Consider the following 8,510-nt stretch of genomic DNA (forward strand, 5'->3'; position numbering starts at 1 on the left):
AAAGAAGAAGAAGAAGATAAAGAAGATGATAAAAAAGATGATAAAGAAGATGAAGAAGAAGATGATAAAGAAGATGATAAAGAAGATGATAAAGAAGAAGAAGAAGATAAAGAAGAAGAAGAAGAAGAAGATGATAAAGAAGATAAAGAAGATGATAAAGAAGATGATAAAGAAGGAGAAGATGATAAAAAAGAAAAAGAAACCTAGTCGGAAGAATGAAAACTCAAAGTTGTGAGCAACTTGCCACGTGTTAGACAGTGAATATATTTATGATTATGCTCAATTTAACTATTTCTGTGAAATCAGATCAGAGACGATAAGAAGACCAGCCACGGAGGGAGTGATAATGATAAGACTTCCGACAGGGTAGGGTTAGAGCGAGCGACGCAGCAGAAAGATTAAATTTGCGTTCAGGCATTGGTTCTTCTAATGTCAATAGACAGGTAATAAATAGGACTAGGACAACAGAATATTCTCATCATCTTTTGACTATTTTGAGTATACATTTGACACAGTTAGACACAGTTAATCATCTTCGAACCATAACACTGTATATAAAACCATATAAGATATAAACGGATATATACTAGAGAGTCAAAATAATAAAAATAATATTCCGTCGTCCTAGTCTAGTAATTACAATAACCAATCTTCTTTCTCTCCCTCTCTTCCATATTCTGTTCCTTTCGCTCTCTCTTTCTCTCTCTCCCTTGCTCTCTCTCTTATCATCCTCTTTCTATATATCCATCTCTCTTTCATTTTACCTGACTTTCAACAAATAATTAATCAACGCCTACATGCTGGTATGCGCTTAATCTCTACGTCTCACTCTAAAATCGCATTGTCTGAACATCAAAAACAAATCCGAGGGGGGATGTTTAATTTGAAATTGGTTTGATAACTTCGCCCTCATCTTTGAAATGGGAGAGATTACAGACATGGACTTTTGGGGATTATCGATGTTTGTCTTTTTCTTTTTGTCAGTTTATTTAATAAGCGCAGATAACGCATCCGGTAAAAAAAAAAAAAAAAAAAAAGCGCCGGTATCCATACTAAAAGTTCCATTCTTGCCCGCAGCAGACGGATCTAATTTGCATTCAGGCATTGTTGCTTCTGACGTCAATGAACAGGTAACAACATTAAGCAACTTCCCTACTTTTTCTCTCTCTTTCTTTTACTGTTCCTTTAGATCTCTCTCTCTCTCTATCTTTCTATCTATCTGTCTCTCTCTATCTCTCTCTCTCACACACACTATCATCCTCTCTATATCTATCTATCTTTCTTTCTTTCTTTTGTTTTTTTTTCTGTGATTTACCAAATTTAAATAAACGCGTACATGGTGGTATATACTCAATCTATACGAAACAGAAAACACTCAATCTATATACACACAATCCCTACGAAACAGAAAACACTAATTTGTATCAACGTCCAACCACTTTCCTCATTTTGAGTATCAAAAGAGAATTTCAAGTTTGATTCAGAACTTTGCCTCGATCTTTGAATGGAAGTGATCACGGTCAGAAAAAATAAGGCTTATCGAATTTTCTCTTTCTATTGTCTATTTATTTTATAAGCACAGATTACGCATGCAATGGAGAAGCGTCGGTTTCAATCGTAGGAGAACCACTGATGACTCAAGGCAACAAAATTGTGGGGTCTGCGTTCGCGCCTGGTCCACAAAGTATGGAAATAAAAAATGTTAAAGTTACGAAAAAAACGTTTACAAGTGATATAGATGTACATAATAATACTTTGATAAGTATGTTTTAACTTAAATAGCGATGGTATAACAAAATTGTGGGTCTGCGTTCGCGCCTGGCCTCCATAGAATGGAAATAGGCACACACTTTAATAAAGACTTTTCATATCTATCTGCATAAGTATACTTTGATTATTATGTTTCTGTTTGAAGAAATATGATATAATAAAATTATGGGGTGTTCGTTCGCACCTGATCTCCATAGAATGGAAATATGTCACAAAGTTTAACAAGTTTTTTTTTAATATAGATCCACAGAATATTGTGATAAGTGTTTCAGTGTGAATAGGTATGGTATAATAAATTATGGGGTGTATCTATTTTATATTTACTTTCATCATATTTTGCTTTGGTTTTGATACCCCAAAATTCAACCCAAATTTACAACCCTTCCTTTTCATAACCTATCATACTTTCATAAATCAGAGTCCATTTTCTGTAGGCTGAATATATATATATATATAAATTTTATTTAGTGTGTATATTGATATTCATATTAAAATCCCCTTTTTCTATTTATTTAATAAGCAAATACAACTTTGTTATATATGGTTCATGGTATTGCATTCGTCTAGATGATTTGAATATTCTTTTAAATATTTATATTAATTAATTCCCAATAAGGTTTTTTTTCGGTTTTCTTATGGGATAATCATCTTTTATTAACTATTACGCGTGATTATATTTCTGAAAATATTCTACATCATTTATACTTTTTTTGTACAAGGTAGTCACCACTTATCAAGGACCGGAAGCCACTCGGGGAAAAGGTTAATGCGTGTACAGTAATCAATGGGATAGTATCGTAGTAATCGTTAGTATTGGAGATTTAATAAAATATCTTACTTAAGGGGGCGGTTTATCGGGAATTTGTTTACGTTGGACTTGAAGAGATCCAGGTCGTAGTCAGGTGAGAAACAGGCAAACGGAAGAGAGTTCCACAGGTGTACACTTCTAAGAAAGAAGCTTTGTTCATGGAATCTACATTTTGGTTTTGACGCAGATAAATAGTGAGGACATTTTTTGACAGTGGTTTCAACTAGACGGGTGTTTATCCTGAAATATTGGCGAGAGATTGGAGCTCAGACGAGCAGTTGCCATAGAAATAACGATAAAATAAAGACAGGCTGGCAACGTCTCTCCTGTGGGAGAGAGGTTGCAGGGAAGAGAATAGTGCTTCCCCCACTATCCCACGAAGCCTATTTTGTACTCTGTCAAGGCAGGATAAGTTTTTTAGCAGCTCCTGCCTAGATTTGGCAGCAGTACTCCATCTTTGGACGTACTTGGATTTTATATAGATAGAGAATTGCATCAGCAGTGAGATATCTTCTGGAGCATTAGAAGGATCCTACCATTTTTCCAGCGACCCTAGCAACTGACTTGATGTATGTGTTCCATTTCAGGTCAGGAGTAAAGGTCAAGCCCAAAATCTTATAAAAAAATAAAAAGCTTCCCCTAGACGAGAGCCATCCAATAAGATTAATGCCAGCTGGGGATCAGAGCGTTGATGGTGTAAAGATAGGAGCTTGGTTTTAGATGCATTAAAAGTAACCAGCCACCTCTTCCCCCACTGAACCACGCGCTCTAGGTCAGAGGAGAATGAATCAGAGAGAACGTCATTTACAGCTTTTGATGTGTTGCCATAGATAGTCGTGTCATCAGCATAGATGTCAATGAATTATTTAAGTATGTGTTTTGGGAGATCATTGATGTAGATCAGGAAGAGAGTTGAGCCCAGGATTGCTTCTCTGAGGGAGTCCAGCATTAATACTCTGTGCCTCTGATTTCTGCAAATCAGCAACTACTCTAATGAGCATATCAGAGAGAAAGTATTTAATGATTGAGAAAACATTTCCAGTTATACAGTAGCTGGAAATCTTGTGAAGTAGGCCCTTATGCCATACCTTTTCGAAGGCTTTTGATATGTCAAGAGCAATTTCCCTAGAAATGAAGCCTTTGTCGAGAGATTCACTAATCCTTTGAGATATAACCGTTAGCACATCTGTTGCAGCTCTGGCAGAACGGAAATGATATTGCATGTCACTAAGAAGGTTATTTCTGGCTAGGTGGTTGACTACTCTATTTTATATGGATTCCAGCAACTTACTCATGACAAATAGGAGACTTATTGGTCTGTACTGAGAGGGAGACGACTTTTCGCCTGAATTCTTTAATACAGGCCATACTGATGAGGTTTTCCAGGGTGTTGCGAAGCACTTTTCCTTAAGGCAACGCTTAAACAATTTTGTAAGTATGGGGATAAGTTCTGGTTGAAGCTTTTTAAGCACTATAATTGGAATACCGCCAGGGCTAGTTGCTTTACTGGAACCAAGGTTCTTGATTAGCTTGGCGACCTCAAGCACAGATATTTGTATGTTGCATTGCGTGTTGTCTGTTATAGGATGAAATATGGAGAGTTGATGGCCTTCGTCGCATAGCTGCAAAATTCTTGGCAAATAATTTGGCCTTGTCTTATGCTGACAAGATGACTTACAGTCCATTGCTGATGGTTGGGATAGATATATAAATACTTGCGTTATATTTGCGTAAAAAGCATATAGTAGACACAAACGTCTATCTATATATATTTATGTATACGTATATGTATATATATATTTATTTTGAAAAAATTGCATATATATATGTGTATGTGTATGTGTCTGTGTATATATATATATATATATATATATATATATATATATATATATATTAAGTAATGTGATTGATAATTTAAAATTTAAAAATCAAATAATAATTAAATTAAAAATCCGTTTCATAAGAAGGAACAACAACAAAATCAATTATCTGTACGATCGTTTCGGAAAACAGTGATTTTTATTGTGGTAGACATCAAGTTACGGACAATAATTATTACATATAGTTTTTTAATAAGCAAGGTCTCCTCGTCAGCAAATTTTGAAGGGTTTTATTAAATTTAAAAGACACCAAAATAAACCTAGCATTAAAAGTAAGGCAGATGTATCTGAAAAAAATTGAAATAAAAGGTCTGGATTAAAAATTGATAGGAAAATTAATATGGGTTTGAATTTAAATTATAAATTTGCTTTAAGTACGTGTTTTGACAAGCTTCTGGGTTTGACCTTTACTCCTGATCTGAAATGGAACACGTACATCAAGTCTGTTGCCAAGGTCGCTGGAAAGATGGTGGGATCCTTCTACCGCTCCAGAAGATATCTCACTACTGATGCAATTCTTTATCTATATAAAAGCCAAGGATGGAATACTGTTGCCATATCTGGGCAGGAGCTGCCAAAAACAGCCTATCCTGCCTTGACAGAGTACAAAATAGACTTCGTGGTTTAGTGGGGGATGCCCTTTTCTCTACCCTGCAACCCCTCTCCCACAGAAGAGACGTTGCCAGCCTATCCTTGTTTTATCATTATTTTAATGGCACGTGCTCGTCTGAACTCCAATCCCTGGTCCCCCCTCGCCAATCTTTCACGAAAAACACCCGTCTAGCTGAATCCACTGTGAAAAATTTCCCCCACTCTATATCTGTGCCTAAATCAAAACGCGGATTTCATGAACAAAGCTTCTTTTTTAGAGCTGCACGCCTGTGGAACTCTGTTCCGTCTGCCTGCTTCCCTCCGGACTACAACTTGGATGTCTTCAAGTCTAATGTTAACAAATCTCTAATGAACCGCCCTTTTAAATAAACACTTCATCAAATCTCCTCACTAACGTAATGTACTTGCAATAACCCTTATCCCTGAGTGGCTTCCGGGCCTTGATAAGTGGTGATCACTGTGTAAAAAAAAAAACATTACAAATATATACATGCATATATATGAAAAAATAGACACATACATACATATACATAGATATACAGGTATATACATAAAAATATAGGTACAAAAAATTACCTTTTAATTTTTCGCCTTTTGAAATCAGGAACTATGGTTAAAATATTCATATATATGTTTGCTATAGCTCTCCACTATATATATATATATACATATATATACATGTATATATACATACATATATATATATATATATATATATATGATTGATATGTAGTTTGCTTGAAGCATTGTGTGGGATAGGTATGTAGTAGAGATTTAGAAGGCTGTCACAATGCGAGGAATGAAATATAGTCGTTGTTGGTAAGGGAAGACGAGAACAAGTGGCGATTTACAAATCAATAATAATAAATATATTCTATATGTACATATATGTCATATATACATATATTTATTCAGTTTTATTGGTAAAATGTCTTACTTGTTACGTCTGCGACAAATTCCATTATTAATTTCGGAAAAATTCCCTTTTCAAATGTTATGGCGTAACAGATCGATTCAAGGCATGCTAGATGATGGAGCGGAAGTTGGGTAGCAATGTGGGGCCTCGGGGCAAATGTGAGTAGGGGATTTATGTATGGTATGATTAGGTAATTAACATGTTTATGATTTTATTTCTATTTATTTGTCTTTGGGGGGGGGGGGGGTTATAACTTGTTGCTTTAGCGTGAGCTTGTTTAATTTTGTATATTCTCTATTTTGTTGTCCTTATCGTTATTACTATTATTTTTTTTCTGCTGATGTGTGCGGTGTCTAGGTTTATCTGGGTCACGTAAGTCGCTAGTGGGCTGTGTCCGGTCAGCTATTGAAGGATAGAGTAGGGGTGGGATGTGAGAGAGGAGAGAAGGTGGGGTGCGGGGTGATACGCTCTCAGTCGGCAACTGGGTGTTTAGGTTAGTGTTGCCAGGAGTAGGAAGATATGTGGGAAGGGGGAATTGGGATTACGTTCCTTGGGAGTTGTTAATATATTTATTTCCATGAGATTATAAGTGGTAGTAGATGGGACATTTTCTCTCTTTTTTTTTACTTTATTTTTAATTGGTTGGTGTTACTTCAGTTAGCTATATTTTAATATTTTTTTTGTTTTAAATATATACTGCTGTTTTTATTTATTAAATTTCTTTTATTTTATTATTTATTTTTATATATATAATTGTAGTAATGTCGTATCTGGATTGTGAGTTGGGCTGTGAGCGGTGTGCAGTGGTGTATCTGTTCTAATGGGTTATGGTTGTAATGGTAAGTCTTAGGTGGGAGCCGTATGTAGAGTTATATGATGAATGAAGATCCGAGCTCCAGTCTGTTGTTGAGTTCTGACCGTAATTTAGATATTAGTAATGATTCTTTTATGCGAAGATTTCCAATATTGCGTTCTGTGGTTAAAATATCGACTTTAATAGATGTATTAGTGTTTCTGCAGGTGTTGAGGTGCTTGCGGAATGATGATGCTTGTGTTTGTGTGTGTTCCTTGACTCTTATGTGTAGGGGTCTCGTGGTGCTGCCCACGTAGAATTTTCCGCAGGCGGAGCATTCTAATCTGTATACTACGTGTGTCCGGTGGCAGATTGTTGCGGGGTATACGGGACAATTTGCTAATGTGCATGATTGTGGGTCCTCGCTGTGCCTGCGTTTAGAGAGTTTCTGTCTAAGGGATGGCCCAGAGTGGGCTAGTTGCATATTGAGACCCTCTCTTCTGATAGCCCTGTGGATAGCCGTTGTGATCTTGTCGCTGAGATGGGGCATTTTAAGGAAGCAAGTATTGGTGGGGAAGCTTGTTACACGTTTTCTCGTGTTCCAAAAGTATTTAATGACAGTGCTGGGGTATTCATATATATATATATATATATTTATATTTATATGTATGTATATATATATATATATATTTATATATATATATATATTTATATAAATTATATATATATATATATATATATATAACCAAGGATCGAAAAGTAGCCTTATAAGTTTTAGAATCAAAAAGTTGACAGCTATGAAGATAGAATGTGTACCATTAAGCAGGGACGTTCTTTTTAAGTTATAGAATTTTTCAGAGACGTTACCACCTATTAAGTCTCGGAGGCAACTCGAGGATAAGGTTGTTATGAGTAAAACAGTGTAGTAATCGTTAGTAGTTGAAATTTGCGAAAAAAAATGGAACTGGGAAAACCGGAAGACGAGAGCGAACAAACACTACAGTAAAAAGTAGAAATAAAAAGAAAGCAGCGAATAAAAAAGAAGAAAAGGAATTATAAAGAAAGAAGTAAAAGGAGTATGAGACAGAATAATAGTAAGAAGAAGAAGAAGAAGAAGAAGAAGAAGGCGAATAATAATAATAATAAGGAAAAGAAGATGAAAAAAAGAGAAGACGAAGAAGAAAAAGAAGAAGAAGAAGAAGAAGAAGGCAGGAAGAATGAGAAAATGATACGTCAACTAATTACGAAAATGGTGGGATCCTTCTACCGCTCCAGAAGATATCTCACCCTTGATGCAATTCTCTATCTGTATAAAAGCCAAGTACGTCCAAGGATGGAGTACTGCTGCCACATCTAGGCAGGAGCTGCAAAAACAGTCTATCCTGCCTTGACAGAGTACAAAATAAACTTCGTAGCTTGGTGGGGGGGGGTGACCTTTTCTCTTCCTGCAACGTCTCTCCCACAGAAGAGACGTTGCGCGCCTGTCTCTGTTTAATCGTTATTTCCATGGCAAGTGCTCGTCTGAGCTCCATTATCTGCCCCCCCGCCAATCTTTCACGATAAACACCCGACTAGCTGAAACCACTGTCAATAATTTTCCCCACTCTTTATCCGTGCCTAAATCAAAACGTAGAATCCATGAACAAAGCTTCTTTCTCAGAACTGCACGGCTGTGGAACTCTCTGCCGCTGGCCTGTCCCCCCCACCCCGAATTCAACTTGGATGTCTTCA

This window comes from Euprymna scolopes, chromosome 24 (assembly GCF_053919585.1).
Source record: "Euprymna scolopes isolate OS-2025 chromosome 24, ASM5391958v1, whole genome shotgun sequence".
Taxonomy (NCBI): Eukaryota; Metazoa; Mollusca; class Cephalopoda; order Sepiida; family Sepiolidae; genus Euprymna; species Euprymna scolopes.